The sequence below is a fragment of the Squalius cephalus genome (assembly GCF_949319135.1).
Source record: "Squalius cephalus genome assembly, chromosome: 15".
NCBI classification, from domain to species: domain Eukaryota; kingdom Metazoa; phylum Chordata; class Actinopteri; order Cypriniformes; family Leuciscidae; genus Squalius; species Squalius cephalus.
This window is the reverse complement of record NC_137136.1, coordinates 825,001-839,988: the sequence shown is the minus strand read 5'-3', so window position 1 is coordinate 839,988 and position 14,988 is coordinate 825,001. Positions and strand designations below refer to the sequence as shown.

Below are 14,988 nucleotides of genomic sequence, written 5' to 3'. Positions count from 1 at the left end.
TCTGTGTCCCACAGACGACTGTTAAAGGGACAGAAGAGGAGATCCGTCTAGATCAGACCACAGTCGTGGAGATGCCATCCTAGCAAACATCCCAGCAAGCAATTTTGTGTTTAAAAGAGGTCTAATAGCCGTTCAAACACAGCCCAGACGTCTAAAACCAGGCAAAATTTGGGCTCTCAGGGAGAATTTAATAGACGTCTAAACCAGAGCCCAAGAATAGACTAGCTAAGGTTTAGACGTCTATTAAATTAATAGATTTAGATTAATACTCTGCTGAAAGGCTATCTTTTAAACGCAAGATTGCTGTCTGGGATACTTTCTTTCTTTCTTCTGTGGTGGGGTTTACATTAAAAGCGTTTCGCTGGTTAGTGATCAATATTTCTTGAACTGCCTCAAATTTAAGATTTTTTTGGAATGGAAAAACGAACGCATATTTTATAGATAATAAAAAGTGCTTTAAAAATGATTAAAGTCCCTCTGTAGTCAATAATCACATCCCTTAAAAATCATTTTTGATCACCAAAGTGACATATTTAAATGTTTTTTCCTTGGAAAAAAAAAGCAGAATGAAACTCGACACCCTTGCCTCATTTAGTATGCGCGGTTCTATGAATATGCAAATGAGCCCCGCCTCCGCTCACTCCCTCAGCTCAGAGATCCACTGGTTGACGATCACACGTTGATCTGATTGGTTACAAGGTAGTTTGTGACGTCAGAAACACCAGCGATTTCAAAGCGTGTGTTTGAGACTGTCTTTGGTTCACTGCAGTTTTAAGGAGGAAATACTCAGCAATGCTGTCGACTTATGAACTTACACATGCTTTGTCTTAAAGCAGATTAAAAACACCACATAGACACATAAACAACATTAAAAGCTGGATTTACACCACAGGGAGTGGTTAACAAATAGTATATATAGCCTATAATCTCAAACAGTAATTGATGATATGACTGACCCCATGTCCTACACATACACACACACACACACACACCAATTATGAAACAAGTTCAATTCAACTATAAGCAGCTTTTACTTTTAGTCAATTTTAGTCAGCTTTTCTTGCAATTCAAAACGAAAAAAAAATGTCATGGCTCAAAAGGCTCATTCTGTTCTTTTCTTTACTGTGATTAACAAATCAAGCAACAGGCCTAAAGCATTATTATTTGAGGCTCTCCAAACCTCCATCTCATGATGCTCTAGCTTCACATGAGCTTTGCTGTTCTTTCTTGCATTATAAACTGGAAAAGACAGATGCCGTCCACCGGTGTTTCTCTGGTGAGGTCGCTGAGTTTAGTTTTGGGCCTAGTCTTTTCTCTGACTAATCCATCTTTATCAATGAGCTAATCTTCAAATCCAATTCTTCATCTTGTCGAGTTGATCCTGCTCTACTTCTCTCCTGAAACTCTGCTATCTCTGCACTTATTTATCCATTCATAAATGCATCTCTTTCCTCTACTTCATTCTTGACCCATCAGTTCTATCTAATGATCTAATCTACCTAACTACTGAAAAGTACTGTTGCCTCCCAGCTTGTCTAGCTGCAATAAAATCTCTTTGATATCTTTCAATCTGGTTTTTGCCTACTTCCCTTTGATTCTGTCTGTCATGATTTACTCTTTTCCCGCCTCTCAGATTTCCATTGTTGTTCTTTCCTGGTTTTCCTCCTATCTCTCTGGTAGACACTTTTACATTTCAGTGCAGGATTTTCGATCTCCGACTGTCCTCCCGAACCCAGACCTCACCGGTGTCGGCCCAGATCCGTGTGCAATCCACGTGATGATGTGGGATGTGGGCCGGATCTGGGCCGACACTATGTTCCCAGCATGCAATAGCCGACATTTCAACATCTAGGTTAACTACAGACCCGATATAGTCCGGCTATGAGTAACAAACTTCTAGACAAAATAACCTTGAATTTGGTTACATGTCGTTTTTGCCAAAATAACTTGCGAGATGAAGGATATTCCATAAGCTAACAGTGATTACAAGGTGTTTGGTTTCATTTCTTCACTCATTTCATTTCTTTGTTATCTAATTGATGACTATTCTTGGGCGATGATTTAGACGTATTTGCCTTGTTTTAGCCTAAAGACGCCTGGGCTGTGTTTGGACGCTTATTAGCCGTCTTTTAAATGCAAAATTCCTGTCTGGGAAGCAAGGTGTTCCCCAGGGATCCGTACTTGGTCCATTCTACATACTACATCAGATTTTACATCGACCTTTCAATTCTACGCTGATGAAATATAAATCTATATTATCTGTAAGCGTGCTCTATCCACTCAAATGAAACGAAAGAATGGCTCAACTTTTTTACACTAAACATGGCATGAAAACAGCTTTTTTTTCCACTTACATCGTATTTCCCAGCACTGTCCCTTCATTAGCATCAAAGATGCCGAAACAGTCTTCTGTGCTTTTGTCTCATCGCGTCTTGACTTCTGTAATGCCCTTTTCATTGGGTAACCTGCTATAGCTCCATTGCCAGACTGCAATATATATTCAGAAATCTGCTGTAAGAAAACTCACCCACACCCACATCTACCGTACTCATTACATTTCTTTCTTTGTATAAAGTAAAGTAATGCTCAGATGGCAGTGATATACAGCTAAAATATAATTCAATTAAATTCAATTCACATTTATTTGTAAAACGGTTTTCACAATACACATTTCAAAGCAGCTTTACAGAAAGTGCACGAGTCCACATTACAGTTTACAGTTATCAGAGGCGACTGTCTAAGTTATGCATTTCAGAAATGTACATATACAAAGTCACAGTTAGTGAAAAATGTATTAATTTAAACAAAGTTATAATTAAAGGTATATTTTGGTGGTGTCTATCGAATCGGGTACAAAACAATACTGCTCACTCACTCATCTTTACTCTAGAACAGTGGTTCCCAAACCTGTCCTGAAGGCCCCCCAACACTGCACGTTTTCTTTGTCTCCCTACTCAAACACACCTGATTCAACTCATCAGCTCATTATCACATGGGTTAATTGAGCTGATGAGTTGAATCAGGTGTGTTTGATTAGGGAGACAAAGAAAACGTGTAGTGTTGGGGGGCCTTCAGGACAGGTTTGGGAACCACTGCTCTAGAATGACATGAGATGGAGAGTAAATCATGACAGAGTTACGGTAAACAATAACGGATGAGGGCAGGTGTTTAGGAAACCTGTTGGAAAACAATCATTTTTGCGATAAAAAATAAAAACCGACAATAAGAATATAACAAACAATCATTTTTGCGATAAAAAATAAAAACCGACAATAAGAATATAGCAAACTAGTATTATAGAGAAGCATGTGTTTATAAGCTTGTTTCTACCAATAAAAAATTTAAAAGTTTCTGAACTTTTATCTTACAATTCTGACTTTATTTCTTGCAGTTGCATATAACTCACAACTCTATGAATTGAGTTATAAACTCGAAATTATGAAAGGTTATTTATATCTCGCAATTCTTACTATTTCTTGCCATTCCAAATTTATACACTGTTTTGTCATTCAAAAACATTTGACAAATCAATTGGATAAACAGTAAACTAAGTTTACGTTTAAGTTTATTGAAAGCAAAAAAATAAAAATAATAATAATAATAATGAGATATAATTGTGAGAAAAAAAAAAGTCTGAATTGTGAGATGAAAAGTCATAATAACCTTCACCTTTCTTATTTTTTATTCCATGGCGGAAACAAGCTTCTGTCACGGAGTTGTCTTGTTGAAACAGAAACTTGAGGGTTTGGGAAAGCAGAAATTACACACTGCAAGTGACAATATGGTTTACTTCTACAGCTTTCTCTGCTTATAAAGCCACAATCAGATCAGTCGAGTTCAAGTTTACTTGTATAACGGTTTTCACAATATATAGTTTCAAAGCAGCTTTATAGAAAATGTCTGTGAATCACCTCGAGATGATTGTGTGTTAAAGTAAAGTAATGCCAACATATATACAGCTAAAATATAATTCAATTCACATTTATTTGTAGAGCGCTTTTCACAGAACACGTCGTTTCAAAGCAGCTTTACAGAAAATGCATGAGTTCACATTACAGTTTAGAGTGATCTGTTATCAGAGGAAACTGTCTAAGTTATGCATTTCAGAAATGTACATATACAAAATCACAGTTAGCGAAACATGTATTAATTTAAACAATGTAATAATTAAAAGCAGAAACAATGAGCTCATTGAAGTAATGAATTGACTGAATAGTAATGATAATGACATTTAGAAAAATGTAGCATTGGTGCATGTTGATTCATTTAATACATTATGTGCTTAGTTAACTAGATGTATTCATGTAAGCAGACACAATGAACATGTGATTACAACCTGTGCTTGTAATGATCACAATAATCAGATAAGCAGATAATGCATGATCAGAAACGCAGCGCCAGGACTGATGGATGTAGAAATAAATGATCGTTCGCTGCACGCTGGCCGTTCATGACCAGACTCGCGGTGAAATGATAACATGCCCTATAAAGAGGAGCAGCTTTTGTTGATCTCGGCGTCCCGGTGGTGTCAAGATGCATTTCCTCTGAACCAAGTGAGGAGCTTCCACAGTGCTGCAATCTGGGCTCGCAAAACCCTTTGACACCGCAGTTTTAATTAAAATTACATTATGAGTAATCAAGCAGAAGACTGGGAGGGGAGGAGGGATGGCTGGAGGCAAAGCTTGGGGTGAACCTCATCTCTACCAACATGCAGTGGACTAAAGCCATGCCAAACTCACCGAAGATGTGCGACACGCGACGCTGGACCGTGGTTCATGTGTAAGCGCTGAGATAAGAGGGAAACGCACATCCTTTAAGCTTTTCATTGATGTTTGCTAATGCAATGCATAGTGAAATTATAATGAAAAAACAATAAAACGGGTGAAAAAATCCCATACACATTATTACAGGATCTAGAGATCAGAAAACACCTAGAAATCAAGTCAGCTTTATTTCTATAGCGCTTTATACTTTGATACTTTTTTACAGTAATAAACGGGAAAATAACAGAAGTTGCAATTAAGCACATAAACGCATGATTTATGCAAGCATGGCCGGCGGCTTCAGAGAAACTGAAACATTGAGTAGCATTCTAGATTATTCTAGTCAAAATAGTCTTCAAAAAAAGCAAGTTCGACCGAATATAGCATAACTATCATTGTTCTCGGTGTGACTCAAGAAATCAAGACCAGTTTCATTAAAACAAGCAAAATGGATCAAAATGCTATTAGCATATTTTGAAGCTATGAATTTTGATCAGAATATGGTGATGTCTTTAATGGCATTGTGCCAATGGCACGTACAGTGATTCATAATGATTGCATTCATAAAATACAACAAAATTATAAATGGCGATTCGACTCGATGTGCTGCACTGAGACCAATTTTATTATTTTTGGCCAAACCGTACAGAGGTTATAAGCAAAAATAGCTATTAAATAATAGTATCAAAAAAGTAGGATTGTTGTGAGTGAAGGAATCAGAGGAAAAAATGATTTTGTTTCTCGCCCTTATGATTCATATATGTGCAACTTTGGCCAGTTGGTGGCGCTAGAGGGATTGAGTAAGAGACTGGTTGATGTTTGGACTGTCCTCTATCGGTGTGCCAAATTTCACAACTTTTAACAATACGGTTCTACGGGCGGCCATAGACTCAAGAGCGGAAGAAGAAGAAGAAGTCTAACAGACGGCTCATCAAAATAATGAACAGATAAACACAATATACTGGAAAGCAAATCTCAGCTGATTTAATTGTTTGCATCATTGCAAAATGTATCTAATCTGATAAGTGTGACTATAAGGCATGAACACATTAAGATATTATAAATGATTTTCTGTAAAGCTGCTTAGAAACTAAAACCCCTGAGACTAATATGCAGTTGTTCAGAGCTCTCGTGTCCAGTGTTTTCCTTCTGTCTTTGTTTTAGTGTTTTTAGCCTAAGTGAATTTTATAGCGATCTTCGCAGGTCGAGTCCGATCACACGATCAGGTGTGTTAGATCCACTGTGACACGATTCAACATCAAACCGCACATAAAGACGACATCGTCTGAAGCCTCCAGTGCTTTCACACTCGTCCTCCAGGCCTGAGACTCAACACTCGCTCCCGAAGGCTCTCGCTTTACAAACCCTCAATCCGGCTTTCAGGAAAACTCTAATATCTAGTGGAATATCTGTGTCCAGGAAAACTGCACCTGTCGTTGCCTTTTATGTGTCATAAAAGGTAAAAAACTATTAACGTGAAAAAGCGGTAACACTTTATAATGCATCAAGTAACAAATGAGGAATATGTTTTTATAGCATTTAATAACCTTTGTTAATGTTATGTTCAAGGTGCATTAACTAATGTTAAGAGATTTTAATATTAAAAATGTATTAGTAAATTTTGAGATTAATAAATGCTGTGAAGTATTATTCATGTAAACTAAATAAATGTAAACTGTTAAGTGTTACCGAAAGCTTTAGTTTCAAGAATTCGGACTGTAAATATTGTAAATAATTGTGAATATACTGTATATCAATATTAAAATTATACTGATTATATGATATTATACGACATAAAACAACAGAAATAGCAAATAAATTAGGTGAGAATGGAAAAACTGTAACACTTTACAACAAGGATCCATTTGTTAACACTAGTTAACTCGATCATTTAACTCCTAAAGCCTTTATTAAGCTAATGTTAATGTCAACATTATTCAAATCAAAAGCTGCATCTGTTATTATTATTTACTGGACCTGAACATGCACTAATGTTATGAAAGATTAATAACTACTGTAACAAATGCATTGCTCACTGATAATGTTATTAATGCATTAACTCAGTGGTTCCCAATCCTGGTCCTGGGGACCCACAGCTCTGCACATTTTATATGTCTCCTTTATCTGACACACCCAGTTCAGTTCATAGAGCTCTTTCCTAACGAGATAATGATCTGAATCAGGTGTGTTAAATGAGGGAGACATACAAACTATGCAGAGCTGTGGGTCCCCAGGACCAGGATTGGGAACCACTGAGTTAACTAATGGGAGCTTTTTGTGTTGTTTTCCCAAACAAACAGATATAATCACTCCAGTCAAATTATTCAGATTTGCAAATATGTTGTTATCAAATGCTAAAACCAAATAATGAGCCAGGAAAACTCGACCTGTCGTTACCTTGTATTTCCTTCCTTGTGTCATAAAAGGTAAAAAACTAAATCATTAACATGAAAAAGCGGTAACACTTAATAATAATAAATTAAGTAACAAATAAGGAATATTTTGTTTACAGCATTTAATAACCTTTGTTAATGTTATGTTCATGTTAGTTCACGGTGCATTAACTAATGTTAACAGATTTTGATATTAAACATGTATTAGTAAATGTTGAGATTAATAACTGCTGTAGAAGTATTGTTCATGTTAACTAAAGAGTTAAGTAACCAATGAAACCTTATTGTAAAGTGTTACTGATTTTTTTTTTCAAGATTGCTGTCACTTTAAATATTGTAATAATTGTGAATATACAGTATGTCAACATTACCATAAACAGCAGAAATTAGGTGAGAATGAAAAACTGTAACACTTTACAACAAGGATCCATTTGTTAGTTAACTACATTAGTTCAAATTATTCAGATTTGCAAATATTGTCTTTTGAATATCAAATGCTAAAACCAAATAATGAGCATAAAACATAAAAGTGTTTTAGTAAAGCATACTCTTGTTCAGAACTGAAATAGAAATGACAGAAATGTTAATATGACATCCATTTTCTCCCAAAAATGTCAAAAAGACACAAAGACTCCTGGGTTTGTGCTTGAGGCCACTCACCGAAATAATTATGAGCTCCATAAAAGCCCGTCCGTAAAAAAGTGGCAGAAGCCACCAGGAGAAAAGGATCGAACAAAATTACTTTCTCTGCCTCTGCTTTATGTGCTTTAATAAGAGCCGGCGTCAGATGGCCTTCTTCAGCAGGAGCCCGAGCTCGTCCATTCAGACGCGGTGTTTTCTGTATTCATTAAGAGAGAAAGATCTGCTCTCGGCTCCACATATCACAGTTTCCCTTCATTACATGCTGGAGCTCACATGTGTTAAAAGAAGAGGAAGAGGAGGAAGAGCGCGTGGCTTTGAATGGGATCGTGCACACGAGACAGACGCTCTCAGAATCCATTCTGCTCTGGGCTCTTATACGGTTCTTTATGTACGTCTCTCTCCTCAGAGAGGTTAATTACTGCGCGGAGAAGTTTGGAGCCGCTGAGCAGAAACGCTTCGGTCCGACAGACAAAGGTCCGCGCGGAACACAAGACGCGCGGCTCTAATGACGCTCGCGGGGTGGAAAAGCATTTGCTTTCATGTTTTGGTCAAATGTGCTTGATGATGTTTAGATGACAGCGGAAAGAAACAAAAACACGTTCCCATTCAGTTGTTTATGAATGTTCTCTGAAGGTGCCATTTTTTTAGGTTTGTTATTAAAAAATTAAAAAGTTCAATTTGAAGGTTTTCGCATTTTATCATTTCGCAAATATACATTTCTGAATGTTTTCTAAATATCTGAAACTACGTAGTAAATAGTAGCTACTGAATTAGTAACATCCAACCAAAACATTAAACGTTACTTTTAAAACGTTACTTTTGAACGTTCTGAAACAAGTAGTTACATTTAAAATTGTCGCAAACATTGGACGTTACTTTTTAAACGTTACTTTTGAACAAAAATGTTGAAATATTTCATGATCCATGTATAAATAATGTTTTTGTGCAAACGTTTTCAGAATGTTATTAAAGACCAGATAAATTTGAACAAACAAAAGGTAAAAAATATTGCATTACTAATTACTTTCTAAATCCCATATCAACCTTGACCAGTTGAACGATACAAGTTAATGTTAGTTAATACATTATGTTAACTAGTGGAACCTTATTGTAAAGTGTAACTACATAATAATGAATGATGTTCATGCCATTCCAAACCTGTATAACTTACAGTTTTACATTTAAGTCCGGAGGAAAAAATAACATATTATTCTCACTCCAATCTTGTTGCAAACCGATGTTGTTTTTTTGGTGAAATGTTCCTGTAAAGCTCTGTTTTCCTCTTTAATCTCAGGCTTAAGGCCTTGTTTCTCTCTTCACTGCCTCTTTCTATCGCTCAGGGTTTTGCCAGGCAGTTAAACGTAAGTGAATCCAGTGGTTTTGACAGACCTGAACACACTCAGAAACAGAAGCGTGGAATCTGCCTCGAGGACGACCACCATGACCTTACACACATCTGTAAGAAAGCAGAGAAGATGGAAAGCATGTTTTCTCAAAATAAAAACTCTCTTCATTCATTAGATTTGCATTAAAAGATACAAATAAAAACATATTTATCATTATTTTAACATAACATTGAATGACAAAACAGATCTAAAACATCTGACATCTTTACACAACACAAATCAATGCTTCTCGTTCACTAAAAGCAATAAGGTCATCATGCGTTACAGTGATTTTACCATAAAGTGATTAAACAAGCATTGTTTAGCTGGAAAATAAAAGGTGATCAAAAGTGTGTTTCAGTGTTCTTCCATAACAGTGTAAATCAAGGGAAAATAATAATGCATTCTGAAATGATTAGACAAGCAGTCGCAGACAGACTATACAAATGATTGAACTTTTGATGAAGTGAAGATGATACCGTAAGATTGTCATTATAGGAGAAACTGATGTACTAGTCACGCTTGATATTTGATTCATGATGCATTTCTGTGCTGCACATACAGAAAGCGGATTAATTACCTCTGGCTTAAGTTTGTGAAGATAAAGAGCTTACAAAATACCTCTGGGAAAGTGATTAAACCACAGAAACAATAAATCAATCAATGACTCAAATGAAGCTCAACTATATTCAGTGTGCTGGAATGCTAATAAATCAACGAACTTGCGCTAAATTGTTTTTCACGGAGTGACACGAGACTCCCGCCGGATTTGTGGAAATTGCCCCGCCCCCTTTCCACAGTCGCGTGTAATGAATGAAACATTAGTGCACTTTAGGCTACATACTGCACAAATAACCCATATGCTGTGTATTATCTTCTGGAATTATATGACATATTATGCAACAAAGGTTTCAAATATTAGCTACACTGTGTCGCTACACATTCACATTTCGTAGCGAAGATTTTCGCTTTTTTTTTTTTTCTTTTTTTTTTCAGATTTTCTTTCAGTCCTGCACGAACGAACGCAGTTCAATTTGAAACTGAAACTCCAATACAGGATGGGACAATATCCATATAATATAGATATACTTTGATGTTACAAATGCATGTGAAAATACTGCTGTGGGGAAAAAGTGCACAATCCTAAATGTTGTAGAAGCTTAAAGCGCTTCAAACTAACGCATAAAGCTACAGTTTAGAGCGGCTTGCCCTGCCAGATGCATGTGCTGTTTAATGCATTTGAGGGTATGTTTACAAGACACCTTACTAAATACAAAAAAGTTATTCCCTTGCGTTTTTCTAGTACAGACGACAACATTGTCCAAATGAACTCATTCACACTGATCCACAAACACGATAAAAAAGCTGTATTCTGCTGCCAGGCCAGTAGTTGGCGATGTCAATTTGTGAAGAATCTGCGCAATGCGCATGCGCATGCCATTAACATTTTAACAGATTGGTGTTTTTGTAGTTGAGGTACATGGAGACGAAAACCTGCACTTTGAAACCCGTTTCCAAAAGTTTGCGTTTTCAGGCCCACACAAAGCTTTTGCCATGTAAATTAGTGGCCAAAAAGCATTTTTTTTTTTTTTAATAGTTGAAAACGTTGTCATATTTTTATCTGTAGCAGTGAAAGTCCTTGCTAAAATGCCTATGCTTTTGGGCATGTCTATAGCGAATGGTTTCATCTGTTTTTTCCCCCAACAATACAATCATCACAGATACAATACTGGGAGCCCTAAAAGACAAACTGTCAATTTTATACATTTTTGTAAACCCAGTACAATCACAATGAAAGCATCCAAAGTGCAATATCTACACCGCATATGTAGGCTAGCCTAACAACTGCAAAGCGTCCAGTGTGTAAACAATATGATTTACGCACTAAATCCAGCATAAACTCTGGAGTATTTTTAAACGCTCATGACATATGTTTTAGCGTGATATTTGCGCTAAAGTCGACAACTACCCAACCTTTGACGCTCTCGGCCGTTCTCAACGCTTTCTCCGTTCCGCGGTCAATCCCACAATGCACCGCGCGAGCCTGAAGCTCAACTTCCCTAGGAATGAATTGAAAACACTCGCTCTGCTCCGCGCTAGCAGACACACACTATAAGTTCATTTATGCAGAGAATTTTTGCGGGGCGAAATCCAGTCATTCCAGCAGAAATCTGTAGGGGAGTTTCAGACGACAACGTTGATTTGCTCAGGTTCACATGGAAGCTTGTTTCTGCCACAGAACAAAACATCTCACAATTGTGAAAAAAAAAATCTGAATTGCGTGATATAAAGTCGCAATTGCGTGTTATAAAGTTAGAAATGCGAGTTTGTTCTCACAATTCTGACTTTTTTTCTCGCAATTCAGAGTTTTTTATCTTGCAATTCTGACTTCATAACACGCAATTGCAAGTTTATGTCTCGCAATTCGGACATCTTTTCTCAGAATTGCGTGATATAAAGTCTCAATTGCGAGTTATAAAGTCCAATTCTAAGAAAAAAAAAGACTGACTTTTTTCCTCAGAATTGCGAGTTTATATCTCACAATTCTGATTTTATAATTCACAATTGCGAATTTATATCACGCAATTCCGACTTTATATCACGCAATTCTGAGATAAAAGTCAGAAGATAAAAAGTCGCAATTACCTTTTTTATTTTTTATTCTGTGGCGGAAACAAACTTCTAGGTTCAAATTGTTCATGTGAATTTGCAGAAAATCTCTTGGATTGAAAGAAACTTCTTACATCGCTACACTATTGACAATAGACAGTTCATACGCGAAATGTATGCAAGCTTTGGTTCCACCACTGAATTTTTAACAAATTAAAATTGCAACTTTATCTCACAATTTTCCCCCACAATTACAATTTTATATATCACAATTTGGAATTTTTTTTTTTTTCAGAAACAAGATTCCATACTAATATTAAATTAGTCGTTAGACATATAGAAAGTCGCACGAGTATTTCTATTTTGCATAAAGGCTTGTCACATGACCTCAGACGGTGTTTACAGTGTCCAGTTCATCATCTTGAGAAATAAAACTAATTTTTTTTTATCAATTTCTTTGAGTCAGTCTGGTGAAAAGAAAGACATGCCAAAAAATCTCAGCCCTGTCCTGAACATCCTAAATGTTTGCTCTCGTAAACAAATACGTAATTTGTTCTGAGGCTGCTGGTCAGGAGTGCATCATAAATATCTCATCCTACAAGAGTCCATATTTAATTAGACAAAGCATTTGGGAATAGGCTACACATATAAATGATCCCTCTTACATAAGTCAATTAGTATCTTTAACAGCATTGTTATATTCTTTACAAGTGGATGTATTCATTCGTTTGCTTTAGAGGGGCGTCATGTACAAAATGATGCTAACAGGATCTAATTAGCAGATGCAAATGAGGAAAGCCGGAGTATTCGCAGAGAAGCAGAAGAGAGGCTCGGTGGGAAAGCTGGAACGGTTCGGATTACCAACGGCCCCCACGCTGGGGACCAAATGTGATGGTCCGCTCCTGCTGTTGTTCTTTACATGAGACAGGAGCAGACCATAAATATAGACGTGGGGGGCGAAAAGGGAGGGTCAAAAAGGGGCTTGACCTTCTGGCGTCCAAATACTCACCCAATTTTATATCCGTCAGTCTGTCGATCTCTCATCGCGGTCTGGAAGCGTTCATCCCTGTCTCGACCGTGTTTCTCAGTTGCTGTTAGTTGGTGGGGAAAATGACGCAACCAAACTGCTAAAGAAAAGATAGAGGCTTGAAAAACAAACCGAATTGCATTTTAAGCATCATATTGCGGTGTATCTGGCAGCACTCGGACCTTCTGCTCTCGCAAAACGCCTCTGCCAAGACATTGGTGCCGAGGTCACGGGCTCTTTCCCCCCGCATGGAAACTACAGGGAAGAGTGGCATCGTGACAGAAAGGACCCTTTAGACGTGTCAAAAAGAAAGCGCAGGGGAAGCGAGTATTTGAGCAAACTCCCCACTGTCTGCTGCCCTTAACGCTCTGGCAGCGAGTTCAGCAAGGGCTCTGCGATATAGTGAACGCTCATGCATTTGGCAGACGCTTTTGTCAGAAGATACTAACAGTGCATTCAATACACACTTGATCAGTTCATGCATTCGCTGGGAATCGAACCCAGAATGACTGAAGATATTATCAAAATGATGGTTATGAACAATATATTTAGCTAATGTTAGTTCACGGTGCAATAATGTTAAGGGATACATGAATGCAACACACAATATGCACTAAACACATGATATGCATGTATGCAACAGCTTTCACAGATTCGCGTTTTTTAATTTTACTCTGAGATGATCACGTTTTCCAAAACTTTTCAAAACTTGCACGTTGGAACCTGTTTCAAGGTTTGCGTTCTCGAGCTCCAAACACTGTTGTCGACGGCCAGAACGCATTAAAAGTTTCTGTTTTCTGTTAGAACGGTGTCGTGTTAGCGGCCCCTAAGTTAATAACTAATGATCTTTACAACGGAAGTGAATAACTGGACAATCTAGATCTGATGTAAAGCCTAAACAATCTCTGTTACTGTAATTATCACTGTAAAGCTGCTTTGAAACAATCTATATTGTTAAAAGCGCTGTATAAATGATGACTTGACTTGACTTCAGCAATAATCTGCCAAGTGTCGTCTTTGAAAAGAGATCAAACTTCAATCTCTTGCTCTAAAGCATTGAAGATTTACCACAGTTTAAGCTGAAAATTTAATTTTCAGGTCTATGCTCAAAAAGTGAACATAATTTACATACAGCGTAAATATAATTTAATACCATAAAATCCCCTGAAAATACAAAATATTAAATAAAAAACATTATCATACTAAAACATAGTACATTAATTTCATTGAAATAAAAAATATTTTAAATATATAAATAAATATAATACATTTAAATAATAAAGTATTGTGAAAAGCGCTATAAATGAAGTTGACTTCAGAGAGAGGGAAACACCACTGAGATGTGAAGGCCTAGACAAGCGTCCCGGTGTAAAGGGTAAACCTTCATGACGAAGTGTTGCTGGGGCTGATCTCAGATCCACTCATATGTGCCCGTGTTTCTCATAGCAGAAACATCTGTGGGAGTGCAGAGGCTTTCTCTGTGAATATCGACATGCACAAGCGGAACAACCGTTAGCAAATCACGACAGGACTGACGAGGCAGGATTGAATCTGAAAGCAAAGCTTGACACCTCCCACCATCTGAGAGTCCAGGCCTCCAGAGATTTCCCCTGATCATTTACTGCAGAACCAAGATTTAAATAGAGGAAACCAGGGTTTTACAGGCTGATGTCACCGTAGAGACTTCTAGCTGGCGTTTAGGACGTTTGGAAATGCCAGTTTTCAAACACTTATCATTCAAGTCACTTTTATTTATACAGCGCTTTTTACAATACTGAGTGATTCAGAGCAGCTTTACAGAGATAACAGGGAAATAATGCAACAGAGTTTGTTTCCAGAAGAACATAGCGTCACAGTCCAGCTTAAGTTCAGTGATGCTTCATTTCTGTTGTAAAAAGGTTATTAATTTAGTTCATCATGTTTTACTCTAAAACTGTGAGAAAATCAAAGCCTTAAATCTAAACAAGTTGTGTTCCAAATGTGAGGTTGATATCTCAGTAAATGGTCTTTCCGTGAGATGTTGTTCGGCTGCAGTTCCAGACGCTTCCACTAGAGGAAACTCCTCTCATTCATTTCCAATGCGCTCATTTCTGACCGCGAACAATAAACGTGTGACTTCGACGTTTTTCAAATCATGTCCATGCTTTATTTTTGTATTCACACAGCAA

The 14,988-nt window shown here is 37.2% G+C and overlaps 1 long non-coding RNA gene across 1 annotated transcript; it reads right to left on the bottom strand.

The window, feature by feature from the left end:
• Positions 1 to 7,272: 7,272 nt before the first annotated feature.
• Positions 7,273 to 13,191, bottom strand: LOC307172455. The gene is made up of 3 exons (XR_013823712.1): positions 13,003 to 13,191; positions 12,803 to 12,920; positions 7,273 to 9,254 (listed from the first exon to the last, which is right to left on the bottom strand). It is a non-coding gene; the product is annotated as an uncharacterized lncRNA (long non-coding RNA).
• Between the last annotated feature and the right edge of the window lie 1,797 nt (positions 13,192 to 14,988).